At 38.2% G+C, this 22511-nt stretch overlaps 1 pseudogene; it reads right to left on the reverse strand.

The window, feature by feature from the left end:
• Positions 1–15566: 15566 nt before the first annotated feature.
• The window catches only part of LOC123818052, a 43617-nt pseudogene continuing 36672 nt past the window's right edge, over positions 15567–22511 (reverse strand).

Consider the following 22511-nt stretch of genomic DNA (forward strand, 5'->3'; position numbering starts at 1 on the left):
TTACAATGGCTCTTCCATATTTGTAGGATAAGGTGTGAACACTGCATTCAGGCCTTCAAGACTTGCCCCAGCTAATTTCCTCTCAAAATCAAAATGTATCTCACCCCATTTTCACTATGTGTGAAGTTCTTTATTTCTGCCAAGTCCTTTCCCAATTAGATTGTAAATACCTTGTTGTCAGGGATCCGTTTTCTCTACCTTTATATCATTTATAGTATCAATTTTTGCCTTTCTTTGCCCCCTCCAAGAAAAATCACTTACACCTCCATCTGCTCACCAAAGATTAACTCCTCTTCTTCCCTCGCTCACCTTTAGCAGGGCAGCAGCTGCAGGCCTACCTGAGTCAGGAGTGCAAACTAAGCTGTCCTGCGTAGGGCAGATGGTGTGCCTGAGGTGAGTCTCAGCCAAGCCATCACCGGCTGGCCGCAGACCTCCCCTTGCCCAGAGTATTGATCTGTGCTTTGCACCTGGGCTTCTGTTTTGTTTTTTTTTCCTAGTGTCCTACTAAATCACCTGGTGACCCAGAATCACCATGCTCCTTACCTGCCTTAACCAGGTGCTGTACTCCCACGCACACTTAACCCCGTAAACTTGTTTTGACATTGTAAACATCAAGACCTGTCTAAACCTGGCCAAGCTGAACATCATGTCTTGAGCTGCTCTGCTTCCTTTGAAGCTGCATCCTGATGCAAAGATAAGCATCTTTGCGAGCTCCTTAATTCTTTCAGGCTTCTAGAATTTTGTTTCCTAACAAAATTCATGTACTTCCCTCCTGTGTAGTGTTTAGCAGAAGGCAAGACTGCTGTCTTCCTAAGGAAGTTGTGAACTCAGTGTGGCCTAGAGATAGGATAGGCAGAATGCCTGGGAAATGCCCTTTGTACCTACAACTTAGTGATGGAATCCACAAGGGCCCCTGAGGTGTGAAGTCATCAGGAGACTTTGTAACAGTCAAAAATCTTGGTCAGTAAGACAGTTGTGTATAATATGGAAAAATCTCTTATAGTGTATGATTATTAGCATTGGAAATTTAAGAGGAAACACAATTATTGGTTATACTTAGGATGCTAATAATTGTGAGAAAGTTAACACAGACTATTCTGAAATTCAGAAAATTCACCATATAATTTGTTGTTTGCTTAAATTATATGCATGTATATATCAGTATATTATTTCTGCTTCATGTTTTCAAGGGAAGAGCTATATTATGCACCTGAAATAATTTCTTTTAATTTACATTTGATTTTACAATTATCATAAAAGCATACTTTAGATAGGAAGAAGTGCTTTATTGAGACTGGGACAGCAAGTGACTGGGAAGATTCATGGGAAAGGTGGTCATAAAGACCAATTTGAAGAGATAACATTTATGCCAGAGTGCCCAGGTAGTGAGAAGTGCTTGAACAAAAGGGCTACAGTTAGTGTTTGTTTGTTGCTGTTGTTTTTAAGACTTTACTTACTAATTTTTAGAGAAAGGGGAAAGGAGGGAGAAAGAGAAAGGAGAGAAACATTGATGTGTGAGAGAAACATCAATCAGTTGCCTCTCCCACACCCCCACTGGTGACCTGGGCTGCAACCCAGGGGTGTGCCCTGACTGGGAATTGAAATGAAAACCATTCAGTGCACAGGCCAGTGCTCAGACCACTGAGCCACACGAGCCAGGGCTACAGTCAGAGTTCATAGAAGCACTATTCACAATAGCCAAAAGGTAGAAATAACCCAATGGTCCATCAGCTGGTGCATGGAAAAGCAAATTATTTTCTGTCCATACAATGTAATATTATTCAGCTATAAAAATGAATAAAGTATCGATATGTGCTACCTTGACAACATTAGGTGAAAGAAGCCAGTCACAAAAGGGTACATTTTGTATGATTGCATTTATATGAAATATCTAGAATAGATAAATCCATAGAGACAGAAAGCAGATTAATGGTAACTAGGGGCTATGGGGTGATGAAAATGTTTCAGAACTAGATAAGGGTGATTACAGAACATTGTAAATGTACTGAATTACATACATTAAAATGGTTAACTTTGTGTTATGCAAATATTATCTCAACCTAAAAAATGTGCTAAGGTGAATACCGACTTGCTATGGTTGAGTAAGAGAAAGGCCAAGGTGGGTACCTGTGAGAGTGGGAGGGAGGGAGTTGAGTTTTCTGTGCTTTCCCCAGGGCAATGGATTTTTGCTTGTATCCCTTCTGTGATAGCAATAGATTGTTGCCAACATCCTGTGGGAAGGTGGGCTTCCTACCTCTTCTCTAGATCCACTTCTGCCCCTCCTAGAAAGCAGTGGCTGAATGCCTGAGCCCTGGGGGAGCAGAGGGTTTGGGCCTTCTGCCGACCTTGCTTTGTAGGAGGTAAGAGTCTGGGGAAGTGAATGGTGTTTTGCTCTCTCCCTCCCCTGTGGACCACCTCCTGCGGACCACCCTCACTCTGGCAGTGGGGGCAGCGGTAGCAGCGGTGATGACGATGGTGATTGTGGGACTCCCTAGCCAGGGAGTTCATACTTCCCAGGAGTCTAGAGTTCCCAGGTATTCCACACTGACACTCTAGACCACACTTGGCCTTAAGAATTAAAAAAAAATTTTTTATTTCAGCTGATTTCTTATTACTTGCTTGTCTGGTGCTGATTTTTTTCCTCCCATGCTCTGTCAGACAGGGGGACAGTTGGAATGTTCTGTCCTTCCAGGAAGACCTTGCCAGTCTTTGGAATTTTGTTCACTTGGTTGTCGAGCATGTTCAGCTCCAGAAAAACTGATTTTGTAGATTATCTGTCTTTTTCTTATTGTTAGGTTGGGAGTGATGACTGCTTACAGCTTTCTATATTCTGAGTGGAAATGGAGCTGTATATACATATTTTAGTTTGTGTATACTCAAATCAATCCTTTTTTCCTTTATGTTTTCTAATTATGGTCACATTTTTAGGGAAGAAAAGAACTTCCTTGCTAAATATTATATAATTATTAATCTGTATGTTTTATAACATATTTCATAGTTTGTTTTTTCATATTTTTATCTTTAATCTACCTGAGATTTACTCTAGAGTAAAATTTAAAGTAGATAATCTTACTTATTTTTTTGCAAATGATTAGAAAGTTTTATAACATAATTTATTAAATAATCCAATTTTTAATTTTTGTATCTGAAGTGGTGCCTTTATCATATACTTAGATTTGGTCTAGTTTTGGATTTTTTTAAATTTTGATTTATTGATCTATTTTTTATAGTGCCACTAAGTTTTAATTACTGTAGCTTTATAATATGTTTTAATCAATGGGATAATTACTTCCTTATTCATCTTCAAACAAAAAAAAAAGATCTGGTTTATTCTTGTCTATTTTTTAAAATCTTTCTTTTCCTTTCTCCCTTTTTTCTTTCTCCATTTCTTTCTTTCTTCCTTTCTTCCATTCTTTCTTTTCTTGAGAGCAGGGAAGGGAGAAAGAAAAGAGGGAGAGAAACATCCATGTGAAAAAGAAACATTGATTGGTTGCCTATTATATGTGCTCCAACTGGGGAGCAAACTCGAAATCCAGGCACGTTCCCTGACCAGGAATTGAACCAGTGACCTTTTGCTTGCAGGATGACACCCAACCAACTGATCCTGCCAGTCAGGGCTTACCTATTTTTTTAGATGACCATCACCATCATCTTTCAAGTTTTTCAGAAGTTCCCATTGGAATTTTGATTGTGATTCTGTTAAACATTAGAGTGCTTTAGTGAAGAAACATATTTAAAACAATGTCTTTCTATTTAGGAATGTGTATTTATTCAATTTTATTTTATACCTTTCAGCAAAATTTTGTTAGTATTTCTTGCTATGTTATTTTTGTTGCTTATAAATTATCTCCTCCCCCCACACTTCCACCTGATTATTGTTGGTATATAAGAAATTATTATTAACATTAATAAGAGCTAACATATTTAACTTTACTTAGAAGCCATGTACTATGGCAAATAATTTGCATAATTATATCTTTTAATTGTGTCAATGCTTTTGATGTAGGTACAGATTTAGGTCTATTTTCAATATAAAGAAACTAAAGTTTAAAAGATGAAGTTGTCTCATGTGAGAGACAAGTATATGACAGATTTTAGATCTGAAAAAGCAGTTCGACATCATCATCCCACAACAGTCCCCACTTGTCCCCAGCCTCACTTGCCAGGGTTTCAGTCACATGTGTTCAAACATAGTGTAAAAATATTAAATGAAAAGTTCAGAAATAAACAATTGAAAGTTTTAAATTGTGCACCATTCTGAGTAATGTTATGGTGCCTTCCTGCACCCTCCCACCTGGGACATGGATCATCCCCTTCTCAGCATCCTGCATCCACGCTGCACACACTGCCACCACAGTCACTGGTCCCCTGGGCAGTCAGCTCTGCTGTCCTGGTGTCCCAGTGCCCGTGTTCCAGCCACCCTTAGGTATTTAACCGTAGCAACAAAGCCACTCACATAACTTTTATTGCAGTATAATGTTATAATTGTTCTATTATTTAGTTCTTGTTAAGGTCTTACTGTACCCAATGTGCAAATTAAACTTTATCATAAGTATGTATGTATACGATAAAACAGTACACACAGGGTTGTTACTATACATGTTTTAGGCATCCTCTGGGGATCTTGGAACATGTTGCCTGCATGTAAGGGGAGCTACTGCACATTTAATCACTCCCTTGTTCTAATATTTTTCTATTATGATGATGGCTAATTTTCTGAGTTTTGCAAGGATGCATTATATCTGAAAATAAAATTAATGTATATCATTATTATAAATGTTACAATTCTTTTTACCTCAGTCTCTAATTTCATTGATTAGTACTTTTAGCACTGTGTGAGACACAGGCACTCTTGCTTTGTTCTTTATTGAGTGCCTTTATTTTACCATTGAATATGATACTAGCTACTGACTTTACATAGATTTTACAATATTATTTTATTATTTTCATTAATTTATTATGATTTTTAATAAAGCAAGAATGGATATCAAATTTAATTAAATGCTGGTCTTGTGTTTGTTAGATGGTCTTATTGAGTTATTTTTATGATGTTTTCTAATATTGAAAAAATTGTTGCATTCCTCCAATAACTTCATTTGGTTAACACCAGTTTAAAAGAAAGTCACTGGTGGGTTTGAGACTTCTTTTTACTTTTGTTTCACTTAGTTTCATAAGTGAATTTCATTTAGTTTTGTTCAGCACACACCTGGAGGGCCGGTTGATGTGCACAATCTCCAGCTCAGCGGGAAACCTGAGCCGCACTGAAGTGCAGCCTGTGCAGCCTGCTCCCTCCCCGCACAAAATCGAGAGCACATGGTGGAAGTTCTTTTTACCAGAGTCATCACAACTCATGCCTTTGATTTTCACTCTAAAATGTATACACTATCACTTATATTGCTCTGAGTATTCATGGACAATAGGCCACTCCCTAGTTTGTCTTTGTAATTCTGCTTCCACCTGGTGATTATAGTTACTAATAATTTGCTGTGCTTATTCTCACACCTGTTTATTTCAGTTGTTTGTGATTAAAACTATGTAATCCAATTGAACAATAATATTTAACAAATATCCTTGTAAATGAAAACATTTTCTATGAGATTTATGTTTGGAAAGGTACATTGCTAATAAACAATGCTGTCAAAATAGCTAACCAGCAAGAAAATGATAAAGGATTGGAATGTGTAAAGATCCTAGATTTTATACTTACATTGTTTTGCAAAGATAATGTTTTTAAATGCTCCTTAAAGAACTAAAACTTGAGACTATAGGTAATGTAACTATTCCAAGAAAGTAGATATAGAACTCTTAATTCATGGGTTCATTATCAAAGGAAAAGCCTTGGTCCCAAATCAATAGTAGTGAATTACTTTATTTTTTTAAGTTAAAATGCTTATATATTTCACTTTTCTGCTGTAAGGAATAAACCAGATTTTATAAAATGCATGAGCTTCTGCACATAATAGTTGTTTCCTGTCTGGCTTCTACAAAGGACCTTTTTGTTTCTCCCATTCATGTAGCACTTTATTTGCGGGAGTTTACCCTTAAGATTGCAAAGCACTGCCACCTCTATGCCACACTCTCTTCTCTGCCCTTTGTTTTCTGGGAGTTGCTAGATTTAATAAAAGTCATGCAACATATAAAAAAAGGTTAGGTAAGATGATGAATACATATGTGACATACACAAACATACACTGGGGGAGACTTTGTGTAAGCATTATATTTATCAGTTCTGCTTTTGTCAGGAAACTAGAAAGGTATGACCCAGCTTTTCTCCGGGAGGGAAGTTTTGGAGGTGAACTTGATGTGATATGCAAAACAAATGGAAAACAAACTGCCCTGCAGTGGGAGTTCGGCTTTCATGCTGTAAACTCATTTGTCTAAATAATAGTTGCCATGTTGACAGGGATGACCTGTATGGCCTCTCATTAAGTTGGGTTGGTTAGACAGCTGAACTGTTTAGTACAGTCTGAGGAAGATTGCAAATGAAATTGGAGCTAAGTGTTGGGTTCATGTGGAGAGACCAAGGCTGAGTGGGTAAGAATGTAAATTCATTCAAGTAATTGCAGATGTATGGAGCCACAGAAGAAATCAGAATTATCTCTGGACATCTTCGTATTATGATAACAAACACTTATCTGTGTACTTGGATAAATGGCTAGACCATTGGAGGATGTGATATATTTAATAATGCATGTCAGAAATTGCTTATAACAGCTGATTATATCTGTTCATTTTCTTGGTTATTTTAGGAACCAACTTAGTAAGTGCTGATTGTTCTAAAGCAAAAGGGATAAAATGGATCATATATGTATGCTTTCAAGTTCTTATTTGTACTAATTATTGAGGATGACTTCAACTGCATCTTCTCCTTGGCAAATGGCAGTTGGATTCATTGTAGAGGATACTCACATCTCTTGTTACAAATGATGACAATGGGCCTTTTTCAGTTTGTCTCTGTTGGTTGCCATAGTTTCCTAGGATACAGTGACTCCCAGTTTCCATGGGCACACCACTGGCTAGGGCTAAAATGCTCTCCATCAGGATACAAGGGCAAATCTGGGAATATAGTCTGCCTAAAACCACATTAGTCAAAGTTTCAAAATGGAAGCATTAGAAAAAAAAATAAAGCAGAGACTCTTCTTGCCCCCAAAAGGCGTAATGTTAAAGAAATGACAGCTAATTGTAGGCAAGTAGAAATTCATAGACAAAAAGCAAAGGGAGAGGGGGATGGACAAAGGTGCAAGGGGATGCAGAGCAGCAGATTCAGGAGCTGAGGAGAGAAGTCACAGACGTTATTAGATAATTTGGATCACATGAGTTAAACCAAATAAAAAAATAGTTTTATTAGAGATATGTTTATAGCAGCTGCACTGATTTTATCCTTTGGTTTATACTGACCCTGGGTTTTGGCACCTTTTTGCCTTTTCTTTTTCAGTGTGCATCCATTATAAATGAACTGCATATTACCTGAAAAATTCATGATCCTGAAAGCCGTTTCCTTCAGTTTTAAATCAAGTCCTTGTCTTTCCTACCAATTCCCATGTTAACTTTTTTTCATATGTGGGTTTCCTTTGCCTGTCCTTTCCCTCTGTTTTCCAATTTTTGTATGCCTTTCCTTTCAGTTGGTTTCCAGTGCTACTATTTTTCACCACTGTTATGGAAAATAGTAGCCAATATTGTAAGATATAGAAAGAAACAGGGTATAAAAATATTTGAAATGAGGAGAAAAGAATGATTATTTGCAGAGATAATATTATCTACATAGAACATTCCAAATAATTGAGTGGGAAACTAAAAGATTAAGAGAATTCAGTAAAGTAGCAGATTCCAGAAAATAATTCATAAAAACCAGCAGTTTTTTCATATACAGATAATTATTTAGAACATATAACCAAAAGATCTAATTTCTAAAAATAACCAAGAAGTTAAAATAGATGTAAATTTAAATTATGAAGAGCCTATGTAGAAAACATAGAATTTAATAGAATTTAAATTCTATTGCCAACTTTGTCTAAATTAATGTATCCATCCAGTCCCTATGAAAAGATTATTTTTTCCAGAACGGAAACAGTGCAAAAATTTATCTTATAAAGTATAATATGCATGGCTAACTAGAAAAATGCAGAGAAAAAAATAGTGAGAGGATAACCCTAAAGGATATTTTAAGAAATGATGACAACTATATTTGATATTTAGAATAAATAAATTCAAAAAATAAACCACAGAGTATGTTAATTGAAATAGGCTGCATAATAAATTAATCCTGACATTTTAGGGAAACAATGAGCTTTTCTCTTGCTCACACTTCAGTTTGACTGTGGGTGGATAGAGTGGTATGGGGCTCAGTGAGTAGGTACTCCATCAGGGATTCAATCTCATGTTGGCTTTCTTAGGTCCCTGCAGTCTTCACAACAGGGCAAGAGAGCCTGAAGAATGACGCATAGTTATTTCCCCTTCTCAGCCTGGAAATTACCTATTTGCGTCAGACATTGACCTTGCCTACCTGCAAGGAGGCTGAGCAGTACTGGCCTCTGTGCACATGGGAGACACTAGGAATGCCTAAGATGGTGAGGTCAGAAATATTTCCAAATACATGCGGGAATGTCGTGTGCAATATAGATTCCACTTCAGATTTACAGGAACAAAAGGATATTGCTCAATAATTTGGTTGGAAAGCGTTAGGTGCTGGTAGGGGAGGAGGAGAATCAAGTAACATTCCTGTACCAAAATAAGTTCCAAATGAAAAAAAGTTTGAAAAGAATGAATTTCTGGAAAGAAGAGGCAACTAATCTTGGTCTTGGGATAACAAAAAAACTTTATAAGCAAGACACCAAATTCATAAATAAAAATGTGAATGACCTCATAGAAAATGGTGATTAGAGGTTTGGGGGGAAAAAAAAGTTAATCCCAAACACATTCATGATTAATTGCAAATGAACACAAGAGTGAAATGCTATTTATTTTCCTTTGCAAAAATGCATATATAATGCTGGATAGTAGTGAGTATTTAGAGAAATATGCATGTTCATATTTCATTGTCAGAAGTATAAATAGTTATAAACATTTTTGTTAAAAATAAAAATGTTCATATTGATACAACTGTTAGGAATTTACCCTATGGTAAATTCCCTAATATTTGCAAAAAATACCCCAGAGAACAAGGTTCATTGAGGAATTAGAATATCAAAAACACTGATATAACGTATCATGTTGATGCTCTACATAATTTCTTAGAACTGGATAAATGAATTGTGCTTTACTCTTTAGGTAAAAATGTAGCAGGTACTTAAAAAAAAAAAAGTAGAGCCCTGAAGGGTGTGGCTCAGTGGGTTGGGTGTCAGCCTGCAAAGTGAGAGGTCATCAGTTCAAGGCCCCGGTCAGGGCATACACTGGGGCCCAGCAAGCGGCAACCGATTGGTGTTTCTCTCCCTCTCTCTCTCCCTCCCTTCTCCGCTCTCTAAAATTAATGTCTTTAAAAAATTAAATAGATCTATAGGTGCTGGTATGTAAACATCTTCAAACTACATTATTACATGTAAGTGTGAGGTATGGAAAATTATGAATATATAATTTTTATTAAATGTGTGTGAATACATATACATATATACATAAACACATTTATACAGATTATTTACATATATCCCTTACCCCCTTACAGTTAGAAAGACTTATGAGAAACTAATAATGGTTTTGTTTTGAAGAAGGTCCTATGGAGGGATGTTTGTGGGATACAAAGGTTATACTTTTTTATTTCAATGATTTTACTAATACTATACACATACTAATTTTTCCAATAAAATTTGAGGTGCTTTGCGTTTCTTTTTTGCATTTCTTGATATTTAACAAACACAATTAGAAATGTTATATATGTGTACATGCAACAACAAATACAAACTTTTTCTCCATATTATTTTCACATGTTAAATGGAATAGGAAGAAAATGAAAAATGCAGGTTGCATTTTGACTAAACTATTAAAATCTTGAATCTCATTTTTCATTGAGCTTTTTTCTTTTTCCTCAGCTTTACTGAGGTAAAATTGATAAAATTTTTATATTTGAAGTGTACGATGTGATGCTTTAATATGTGTGTACATTGTGAAATGTCCACCAGAGTCCCCTCTCATGGTCACCAGTTTTCTGGTGTCTCTGGTAAGATGGTTTAACATTTACTCTTAGCAAACTTCAAGTGTACAACACAGGATTATTAACTGTGGTTACCACACTGTACATTAGATCCGCAGAACTTAATCACTTTATACCTGAAAGCCTGTATTCTTTGGCCAGCATCTCTCCATTTCCCCCACCCCCAGGCCGTGGCAACCACCTTTCATCTCTGTTTCGATGAGTTTGATTTTTTCCCTTTTGCACTACATTCCCTATCTATTTAAAGAAGTCTCAACAAAGATGCCTATGTAAGGGTATTTATTGGTGCATTTTTAATAGCATAATTCCAGAAATACCACAAATGTTCCTTTGTGGGGCACAGGTTAAATAAAGCATGATATAGCCTTAAAATGGAAATCTTCCATAACTGAAGAGAATGAAGTAGGTATATGTACTTATATGAGAATATCTAGGTTATATTACTTTGGGGAAAAAAAGCAGAGTGGAGAACCAACGTGTAGTATGTCACCTTTTGTTTAAAATAAAGCTGAGCCCTCAATGCACGCAGCACACAGGTCCCTCCCCACCGTACTCTGTGGGAATGCATCAGTGACCCATGATAGGTGCTGCTGGGATGAAAGTGGGAACGAGGATCAATGAGAGATTTATTTTTCTTTGTTTTGCTTTTTTATATTTAATTTGTTTTGCCATGTAAAATAATTGCTTTTTTAAAAAGTAAACCAACCAATAGGTAAGTCAAAGAAATAAATACATTATGCTCTGCATTTGTTAACTTAGACATCTGAGCAAACACACTTAAGGTAAACGCACCTTAATTTTTGAAACCTTGTCTTTCATTGGTTTCCTGTGAATGGTGATATCTATGTGTTTATGGTGTGGGAAGGAATGTTATATTCATCATGACAAAGAATCTTATCCAGTCACATTTCTTTTTGTTTAAATTCAATTGTCTGATAAAAGAAATATGTGGAGAAATAAAGCCCTACGATGGTGGAAGTGGTCATTCATACAGGAGCAGGGAGTCCACTTGCATCCACAGCTTACCTCTTGCTGGCTCCGTTGTCTTATGCAAATCATGTGGGTTGAGTTTCAGGATTCCTGGCCTCTAGCTTGGGCCTGTAGCACCCATGCTGCCCTGCGGTATTTGCGCATGCTATTTGTCAAATGTGATAGAAAATATACAAAGGAGCTTTACAAATTGTGATGTTCAATTTCAGTGTAAGGAGGTGGGGCTGATATTCTTTTTAATGGCAGTAGGATGGATGCTCTGGCGATGTGCGTGGAATGTGGATGTGTGATCAGGCTTTAACCTGTGCCTCAAGACAGGGCAGTCCTGCACCCTGTTAGTGATTCCACAGGAAGGGACACCAAGTGGCTATTTAATAAGGAATCAGGGAGGGTACTGTCCTTGGAGAAGCTGGAAATCTGACCGGTAGAGGCTCAGATGAAAGGTGCCCGCCTCGGCAGCAAGGTGTTTCACAAATCACCTCCGCACCAATGGGAGATCCAGGCGCAGGTCCAGCGAGAGAGGAAGCTGTTATAATTCAGTTACTGGTTACTTCATTTAGCTTCTTAACCCTCTGCTATTGCATTCCGGTTTTAATTACAACAGAAACAACAAAAAGTAAAACAAATTAACTTTTGAAAATTAAATATACATATACACTTTTGTATTACCAAAGAGTTAGCAAGAAAGAGATAATGGCCCTAATTACCTTTTTGCTATACTTGTCACATCGTGCTTAGCTTTCCCTTTTGCTGTGACCTTTGTTCCGGGGCTCTGGAAAATAAGGCGATTCAGTCTCCTTTAGCATCCCTGACATCTTATGATCACATGATAAGCAATGTTTTGGGTGACTGCTGGGGTAATTACACATATAGTGATAATATATGCAAATCTCATGTGAGAGAAATTATAGGTCACTGCTGTTTGTATCATGCCATTTCTGTGGTGATAAAAGAAATTGCTGTTAATTACCAGATTATTACCATCCTTAATTTTGATAATTCTAGGCTATCATACAGTGTTTTGAAACACAATTCATATTATTTATTTTTTCCAGCAAGATGGCAGCACTAGGTTCCTCAGTCAGGATCCCTGCAAGTATGTGTGCATATGTGAGAGAGAGAGATTGGTTTGCACATTTGATACATCCACAGCCATTATGGGGTAAACAAGGATTATTCATGAGGCTTGGGAAGACAAACAGTTTCCTTTTCATGGGCCAACATACATATTTCACTCCCTGAGAGTTTCACTGCTGAATTCTTCTGCATAAATATTGCTCTTCTTATAAGCTTCCCAGGGAAAAGTGAAATCAGAAAGCAATGAGAGTAGTCATGGTGTATTGGAAAACATGACAAATTCTCAAAGTGAAAGCCTGAATGTGCAATGCACGTGGGTAGTCGTGTTACCACAATCACTTTCTCACTGAATGGTGGACAAGAACATTGAAACTACCCTTGCAAGTGGGTTGGACTGCATTCAGCCCCTGGCCAGCTTTAAAACACACATCCATGGATGGCTTTGTTACTGTCCAGGGCCCTGGGGTGACAGGGATCCTTTCCAGGATGTTACCATTTGTTTATAAAAACAAAATTCTATGTCCACCCTTTTAAGTATGAGATAAAAGAAATTATATACAAAGATTGGCAGCTTTATTCCATTGGATGTGGTTAACAGGTAGTTAGTATATATTTGTGGCATTTAAGTTCATGTGTTTTCTTCTCTGAATATAATTATTGAAATAAGTTTTCGTGTTAATGGGAGAAATTCTCACTCAAGATCCAGTAACTGAGGTTCAATTGCTCTATTCCTAACTGACTAAGCCAAAAAGCAAAAATCTACAAAACTCCTTTGTAGAATACTGGGTAATAATAAATCAAACCACTTTATATAAATATAGCCAACTGCATTTCAAAGTCACCCACCGAAAGGACAATTTTTAGTGCTTACAGAAGCTACATTTCAGTCTATTATTAATTTCTCAAACTTGAAAACTTTCTCAAACTCATAAAGACAACCCAGCTGGGCTATAAACTCAAGCTTATAGTTTTTTATTTTTACGACAAAGAGACTAAAGTTGTTCAGGGGAAGATTGAACTTCTATATTGTTTACCAGAAATGTGACAAATATCCAGGTGCCTTTATAGTCCAAGAGCAGAGAGAGAATCTTCATGTAAGTGCTACCTAGTCACTTACCTCAGTTTTCTCATCTACACTTACTTATGGTGTATATTTATTTTTGAATTTTATGTATTTCTTATTTTACAGGAAGAAACCCCTTACCAACACTTTGGATGAGAAAATTTCAAAGATACAATTCTTTTGATTCAAATTCTTTTGAATCAAATCCTAATGGGTTCACAGATTGTTTCTATCTTTGAAAATTTTCTCATTTAACATGCTAGTAAGGGTGTCCCTTCTCAAACTTTTCTACTGGTGAGAAATTTTCAAGGGTCTCCCCTTCTTCCCCAGGCAAACCTTGAGGTTGACTGATGCAGGTTCAATTCTTAAAAAATTCCATTTTTGTGTGCCATTGAAATTTAGAATGTAAAATCAAAGCAGCTTAAACTACTGCAGGTTGGACAGGGCACACAATATTCTGTAACAGCCACACTGCCTTTTCTCTAATTTGAAGTCCCATTTATTTAAAGAGAACTCTAACTTGCAAATCATGTTTCTGAGGCATTCACACCTGTCTTACTGTAAGCTGTGGAAGAAATAGCATGATGTTCCCAAAACCATTGCTTTTTTTTAAGCCTGGGTGCTTGAAAGATATATGTGCTGATCCCAATGAGTTTTCTTATCCTTCTTGTGAAGACTTTTGCTAGTTACCCATGGTCAGGTTGTCTGAAACATCATGTGACTGAAGGAAATACATTTGTATATCACTTTTCAACTTAGTCAGTCAATTAATATAGGCCATAAAGCAAAGGTTACAGAAAAGTTGAGACTAAAGAATATTTATAGATAAATATCTAACTAGAAAGTCTAATTTTCTGCTAGATTTTCATTAAAGTTTATTAACTAATCACACAAAGGATTATGGAAAATTTAATCATAAATACAATCATTGAATATAGTTCAATGTAGCTCTGCTTGTTTTAAATATTTTTAGGCTGGCATTAATTAGAGGACCACCAATCATGAGTTCTGTCTCTTTAGAAGGCAAAGACTATATTTACCTTCAAAGATTGACATATTAGACTTGAGTGTAATCAATCAAAAAGGTACACAACCTCTGAGAGAGTATTTGTCAAGCTTTAGTGACATAGCAATGTCTGTGCAAGCTTCTCTAAAAGGCAGATTCCTGGGTTCTGATGCAGAGGCTCTTCTTATTCCGTGACCTGGACCCCAGGGCCCAGGAACTTGGAATGTCTAACCTGTGCTTCAGGTGTTTCTGAGGAGATGACTCCTAGACTACCAGTTGGAAACACCATACTGAGATACTGATACATTTTACTGAGATTTTCCTGACTAATTATGGTAGAAACACATATCAGGCTCTTTCTTTCCTTCTCTCTTATATGTGATACACAAACACACACATCAATGTAGGAATTAAGCAGAGAAGTTTAGTTCCTTTTATAGAATTTATGATGTACTCCTGCTCTTCATCCCTAGAATAGAGCACATGAGGTAAAGTTACGTCCTTCCATCTGTGAGACGTGGATGCATAGTTATCTTCTGGAATAGATAAACCCTGGTAAATGGTGTATATGCTAGATTTCTTCATAAGCTTTATTTCTCACCAGAGTCTAGCTTGGTTCTGTGAAATAGTGATCCTAACTCAAGTCTCCTGGTTTTAAAAATGATTCTCTTTGTAGGTATCTAATAGTACCTTGAGATCCAAACTGTTAAAAGTTCTGCTTATTTTCACTGCAGAAGGAAAGCCAAGCAGTCTATGATCACTGTGGCTTTGGGTAATTCACGGTCAGCATAGTCTTCTGACGCCTCCTTCAGCCAAGGGTGGCGTGAACATGCCAAGTCTAAATACTCGTATGTAGATTCCAGGGAGGTGCTCAACTTTCCTAATAATCTCAGTAAACAATTGTCTGAGACTTCTCATAGAGTATTTGTAAGGCAAAGCATTTCTTCAAGAGGCAATTCCTGTTTTGATGATCTTAGAGATGTTTCATCAGAGAGCTAACAGACCCATCTTTCTCCTGCCTCTCTCCTTTTCTTCCACAGAAAAAAAGTGAACAGATGAAAAGTTAGTCCAGGGATGTCTCATATTTGGTTTGAAAGCCCCAGAGGAAACAGGGTGCTGAGTATACCTTCTTGTGTAAGCAGGTTATAAAGTACCTTGTAGTCCTCAGGACCTAGTGTCCAAGGAGGGAAGCTGAAGGGAGAGGAGAGGGCAGAAATTGAAATTGATTTTAGGGAAGGGAGATGTTTATCTTCCACTGAAACAATGGCTGTGGCTTGATTTTCCCATTAGATGATGATGTATGGTGTTTCTGTATCAGCCAAGGCCATGACTCTGGCTTGTGTCCTCCAGTTTGTTCGTAAGCCTGGCCAAAGGGAGGATAAAAAGTTTAAAAAGACACTATGTGTCTTTACACATGTGATTCTTATAAACTTGACAGAAAAAGCAAATCCTAAAGATATGCTGTATCTTGTTCAGACTTACCCATCAAGTCTGTGTCAGATCTCAAAGTAAAAACTTCAGGAACTCTTGCTTCCCGGACCAGGACTTTAGCTGTCAAAAAATTCACATGACCCGATGAACTCAATGAAAGAATTCAATAGAAACTCTAGTTCTCATTCAGAAGACCATTCAACAGAGGTACAGATGAGAGATTTTAATAGTTGAGAGCTGTTGTTCTCCTGGATTGAAAAATTGATTTACAGTAGATTTTAATGCTCCTAGCAAAAGGTTTTTGGCATTTTATATCTTACTGTTTGTCACTTTTCTGTGCTGACACAGTTGTAAATCTCAATTATAGCTCTATTTCCAGTTAATATAGACTTTATACATGTAATTATCATCTCTTTTCTTCTGAAAAATGAGAACATATTAAAACTAATCTTAAAGTTTTTGTAAAGCAAAAATATCAAAAGGAATCATAATGACATATCTTGTGTGGTGAAGGACAAAGCAGTATTTAAAAACTGCACAGATTCATGGAAAGGCACACTGAATATGAAAGAATATATAGCTCCAGACAAGATTGGCCATTACATTTCCAGTTAACATGATCTTGTGTATATTTTTTTACTATATAGAAAAGTACAACTTTTTGTTCAATTTTTATTTTGAGGTCACCATGGATTCACAAGCAGGTATAAGAAATAACACAGATCCTAGGTACCCTTTTCCCAGCTTCCCATGATGTGACCTTGCAACACTGTAGTGCACGGCCATGATCAGATATTGAAAACATTTCCATCACCGCTGGGATCCCCCATGCTGCCCCTTTATAGACACATGCATTTCCCTCTTGCTGTTCCCCACTTTTTAACCACTGGAAGTCACTAATTTCTTCTTCATTTCTATAATTTTGTCATTTCAAGAATGTTATATAAATGGAATCATGCAGTATGTAACCATTTGAACAGAATTTTTTGCTAAGCATATTTCTTTTGGGAAATTCACCCAGATTGTTTTGCATATCAACAATCCATTCTCTTTTATTACTGAATAGTCTTCCATCGTATGAATGTAAATCACAATGTTTGATTTACCCACGGTGGGCATCTGGACTGTTTCCAGGTTGTTGGCTTTTATAAAGAAAGCTGTTAAAACATTCATATACTGGTTTTTGAATGAACATAACTTTTCATTTCTATGGGCTAATCAGGGATGTCAAACTCATTGTCACTGGGGACTACATCAGCCTCGTGGCTGCCTTCAAAGGGCTGAATATAGTTTTAGGACTATAAATACAACTACTTCTTAACAGTTAAGTGAGAGGTCAGCGCTGCTGCCAGGTAGAAACAAGGTGCTAGGCAGATAAAACAAGGTGGAGGGCTGGATTCAGCCTGCGGATCTTGGGTTTGCCACCTGTGGGCTAAATGATCAGGAATGCAATTGTTTCATCATATAGTATTGTGTGCTTAGCTTTTTAAAAAACTGCCAAACTGTTTTCCATAGTGTCTGTATCATTTTATATTCTCACCAGCAATATGTGAGTGACCCACTTTCTCTTTACTTCCTGGTGGGGTTAGGTGTGCAGGCTCCCCACTAGTCCACTAATACCGCCCTTGCTGATGGTACCAGGAATGCCTTGTCACTGTTCCCCGCATGGCCTCCGCAGATGGCAGGGAGACAGCAGGGAGTACCCTCATCACCACTAGGCAATGCTGGAAGTGCTTTACTCCTCATTAAGTCTCCTCTGATACTGCACAAGCGGGGAGATGGATGGACACCTTATTACTGCTGGGCAGGGGTGGAAGTCCAACATTCTTTAATGACATCCTGGCGAGGGCACTGGGGTGCTTCATTATCATCTGGGGAGAGAATCTCAGCATCTTGCTTGGACTTTTCTGGCATTAGTGTGGTTTGAGACAGGTGTTCTGTGGTGGTTGACTACAGTAGAAGTTATTGTCTGAAAGGTTTTCTATATTGCTAGGCTGTCCTTTCCTAGTCTTTTGGCTCCAAAGAGCAAGATTTTATTGGGACATTTTTTTTTTAGTTTGTGTCTGTTGGAATTTGGCTTCTTCAGCTCTGTTGTCTGGGATATATGAGGAAAAAAACCCAAAATAAAAACCCGGTAAATCTCCACTCAGAGTTTCCCTGGGTCTCTGAGGTCTCTAGGCAGTCTGTCTTCTTTTTATTTTTAAGAGTTTCCTTTTTCGTTCTTTTCATAAGTTATAGGTCTTTTAGTTGTGCTTTGTAGGAGGCATAGGGAAAAATATGTCTTCTCCTTTTGCCTGTAAGTGAAAGTCATCATACATCTTTAGCACAAATTTAAGTTCAACTTTCTGTAAGATCCTTGGGCCATTAGCTGGATTCCTTCATTCACCTGATTAACAAGCATTTATTGAGTTCCAAAGCTGTACCTGGTGCTAGGCTAAGCAAGAGAATGCCAGGGTAAATCAGATGCAGTGCAGGCCTCATGGAGTCCACAGTTTAGTAAGAGAATAAGAGATACTTAAAAAACAAACAAAGCAAAACCTGGTTACAACAGTATAATAGCTTTAGCAATAGTAATATGTGCCAGGCATTATTTTTGGTGAGGTATCTTTTCAAAATCTCTAGATGCTTGCCCTAAGTCCACTATACCCACATAGTTCTGGGACAATCTGATACATACAGACAATCTGACAGGTGGAAAAGTGCTACAGAATTTTCTTTTTAGATCTCTTACCAGCAGATTAAATGGAAAAAATTAACATAAAAATATCACATGTAATTTTAGGTCAGATTGTGGCATATGGAAGCTAAAAATGCCCCATGAGGCCAACGTTCCAATCTTTGAAACAACCTACAAGCCAGTAAGGCTGGCTAACAAGTGTTTCTGTTCTGACTTTCTTCTAGTTTCTTTTCTGAGATTTAAAAGAAATCCTCCCCTAAGGATATGTTTAGAGAGAGAGGGAAATAGTGATGTGAGAGAGAAACAGATTGTCTCCTGTACACACATGAATTGGGGGATGGAACCCACAACCTAGGTATGTCCTGGGAATCAAATCTGCAACCTTTTGGTGTATAGGATGATACTCCAACGAAATGAGCCACCCAACTGGGACTCTTTTCTGGGGTTTCTTGGCTTTCTCTTCTCTTCCCTGATGGCATATGTGGGCATCTTTATATGAATTTTATATTTCAGATTATTATGAAATCAATTACTTATTCTTATAGGGTGTGAAACAGAAATAATGGTCATTTAAAAATCTCTGGGTTGCTGTTTTGACTTTTCTAGGAAGAATACTGGACCTTTATATGACTTCCTTCAACCCTACCCTTTTCTTTGAGACTTTCCATTTCCCTTCAGCATCAACCTCTGTGTTTTCTGCTACACCTATTATGTATTTGATCATAAATCAGGATCTCTTCTGATGATAGTGGCTCTTATTCTAATTAGCCTGATCTTTCATACCTACTAACATTTATTTCCAATTAATTCTCTTATTTTTGCTCATTTTACTTTTGGTGTCTCTGCAAATCAGTACTTACCCCAGGACAGCTTTTAAAAATACATGTTTTCTTTTTAATTTCAAGGTGTCTAACTTTATTTCCTTTCTTCAAATTGAGAAACATTTATTGTTTTTACAATTGAAAACCATTTTTATTTAATTGACAGAGCAGTTTTGTTCTGTGTTTTTTGTTTGTTTTGTTTTTCAGTTTATTACAGAGCCGGAAGTTTAGAATCAAGAGTGTCTCAGTGGGCTTCCTGCCCAATAGCCCCCTGCCCCTGTTCACTAGCTCCATGTACACCAGCCTTCACAAATGGGCTAGACTATTATAGAAGCAGTACTTTCTCTCTGCCTTTCCCATGTTTTGGCAGACTATAGTTTTAGTGTCTTTATTCCTTTTCTCAGAAAGATATGGGAAGTTGGAGTATTTTTCTGTCTCTTAGTACTTAACTTTTGCACCCAATTAAGTGCTCAGCAGCAGACTCACGGAAAAGGAAAACCCGATAGCTACAAGGAGAGACATGAGAAGAAAAGGGCAAAAAAGGGAGTTCTGACTAGTAAATTGTCATGGCATATCACTTAGCTAAAGTGGCACTACTCCAGAGGAAGCTTTGCCTCTCAGAAAGGTCTTCCTAGAATTTTCTCATGAAGATCACTTCAGATAAATGTAGATTCCATCAGAATGAATAACTTTGCCTCTGATTGGGTACTTGCTGAAAACGGATTTGTTTTGCATATCTATTCCTTTTAGGTTAACATAAAATAATGCTTAGGTGTTTTGGAATGCAGTTCGGAAAGAAAATTACTGCATTTAAGTTAACAAGAACAACATGCTATATTTTACAATGTTTACTTAGTCAAAGTAGAAAACACTTCAGCTGTCTGCAATGAACACTAATTACTTTTGCTTTAGCATGACAAGTAAGCTAAGCCTGAAGAAATCAAGCCCTCAGCTTTGTTGTTAATAGGATGATGACTCCACTTTTCTGAATTGATAGTTTATTGTTAGTGTTTGAATAAACCATAGAGCTTTAATTTTTATTATAGGATGGCTTTTTATAATAGCTTGCATTTCAGCCCAAGGTTTTAGGTCTTTCCCAATAGCTATAATTCTTTCATCTCCACTATTACTATTTCTTTGCTCTTAAAAAAAATCTTATTGGTTAAACTGCCATAACAAATAAATCCCCAAATGTATAATGGCTCCCACAGGAGGTTTAATCTTGCTCATGGTCAAGGCTGGTGGTAGTGCTTAGTAGGTGGCTTTCTCCATACCATGATTTTCCTTTCAACTCCTGTGATGCTATGTGCTGGTTAAAATTTGCAACTAGCTGCAAAGTGCATTTGCCATTAAAGGTCCTGCTCCGGAGTGGTGTATACCATTTGCCCCTGGGTTCCTTTGGAGATAACTAAGTCATTTTGTGATTGTAGGTATTTAGCTAATTTTTATTAAGAAAAAGAGTGAAGGAAATTAGACATTGAACTTAATAAACTGGGGAGCATAAGCCTGCTTCCTTGGCCAGGAAGCTATTGTATTTATAGCCTCATTCACACACTCCAGGGGACTGCCGCTGAGCAGGCTTAATCTGAGGAGCACAGGAAATCTCCTCAGGAGCAGAGTTTGCTCTCTAGTACCAGACTGTTGGCAGGAAGCAGGGGAAGTAAGCACATGTGCAATAGGAGTCAAAATGGTGCCAGGGAGGTGCTTGGCCATAGAGGCTCATCAGTCTAACTAGGAGGTGGACCTACCAAAAGCCCGAAGAACCTTGGGAAATTGATTGGTTATTTCAAAAACTTTCCTGGTTAGCCCTGGTTAGTGTGGCTCAGTTGGTTGAAGCAGTATTACAGAATAAACAAGGGGGGGCCTGGGACGATATACTATTACTGAAAGAAAACCCCCAAGTCTGTTATGTCCACCGTCTATAGGAAAGATGTCTCTCAATGCCAGAGATTCGTGAAAAGGAAAGGAAATGTTTATTTAATGCTATACAAACAACGTAGTGACCTAATGTCTTCATCAAAAATCCTAAAGTCCCTTAAAACACCCACAGACAAACACAGTCCTTCCTTCCCCCTTTGCCCAGTCTGGGGTACCGTATCTCAGGAAAGAAAATAGAAGTCCATAGCTCAGGCAGTCCTCTGGCTCTTCCCAGTATCTGTCTCAGCTGGTAGGCCTCCCTCAGTTGCCGGCACCCACAGTTGTGTCCCCGGGATCTCTGCTGAAGCTGGGTGGTGGTTCCCCATTCTAAAGCTGCGGGGATCCCCACTCTGGCAAAGGCACGTGGTCCTCTCTCCCAGGGCCACGGGAGTCCCCACTCAGCCAAAACTGAGTGCTTCTCCCCACAAAGCTGCAGGGAGGGGGATTGCCACTCTGTCAAAGCCCAGTGGTGATTCTCTGCTAAAGCCGCATGGTGATTCTCTCTCCCAGGGCTGTGGGAATCTCCATTCTGCCAAAGCCGCATGGTTCTCTCTCAAATGGCTGCCGAGTCTGGGTTTAAATCCCTGCGCCAGTCTTCCTTTGCAGCTCCATTTCCGACTCCTCCTACAATCAGCCTCACTTGCCAGAACTCATATCCTTCCGGCTTTACTGCCATCATGAGTCTGGGCAGGCGTGGCCCCATGTCATGGTGCCAATCATCTCCAAGCTCCCACGCAGGCGCTGTAACTTGGGGGGACCTGCCCTCCAGTTACATCTTGGTGGGGGCATTACTTCCATTCCCCTGGCTCAGAGCAGGGCCACAGCTATTTAACATAACTATGTAACCAGTCAAAGGTTATAGATATGTTAAATGATCATGCCAGAGGGTAGCTGCAAGGCTATTGCTATGCAAAACAGCTCTCAATGGCCCTGCTCCATTTGTCCCTTCCCCCAACCCACGCCTGGAGGCGGGGTGAGGACATCCTAAAATCTCGGGGACACCTTGAGTTCTGGACCTCATTCCAAAGCCCTATTTGGGGTCCCCCCTCTTGGCTGCACCCTGTAACAGCAGCAGCTCATAAACTGAAAGGTTGCAGATTCGGTTCCCAGTCAGGGCACATGTCTGTGTTACAGGTTTGGTCTCAGTCAGGGCACATGCAAGAGGGAACCAATCTATGTTCATCTCTCACATCAATGTTTCTCTCCCTCTCCCTTCTTATCTCTCTAAAATCAATAAGCATGTCCTTGGGTGAGGATTCAGAAAAAGCTCCTAGTTATAATCTCAGGGGAACAAAGAAGCGAGCTCTCTCCCTCTCTCTCCCCCTTAATTGCACTTGCCCTGTTCATGCGCTGTCTCACCCAGGAACACGCAATCACATGTGGTG

Source organism: Phyllostomus hastatus, unplaced genomic scaffold (genome assembly GCF_019186645.2).
Source record: "Phyllostomus hastatus isolate PE091 unplaced genomic scaffold, TTU_PhHast_1.1 phas_contig_254, whole genome shotgun sequence".
Classification (NCBI taxonomy): Eukaryota; Metazoa; Chordata; class Mammalia; order Chiroptera; family Phyllostomidae; genus Phyllostomus; species Phyllostomus hastatus.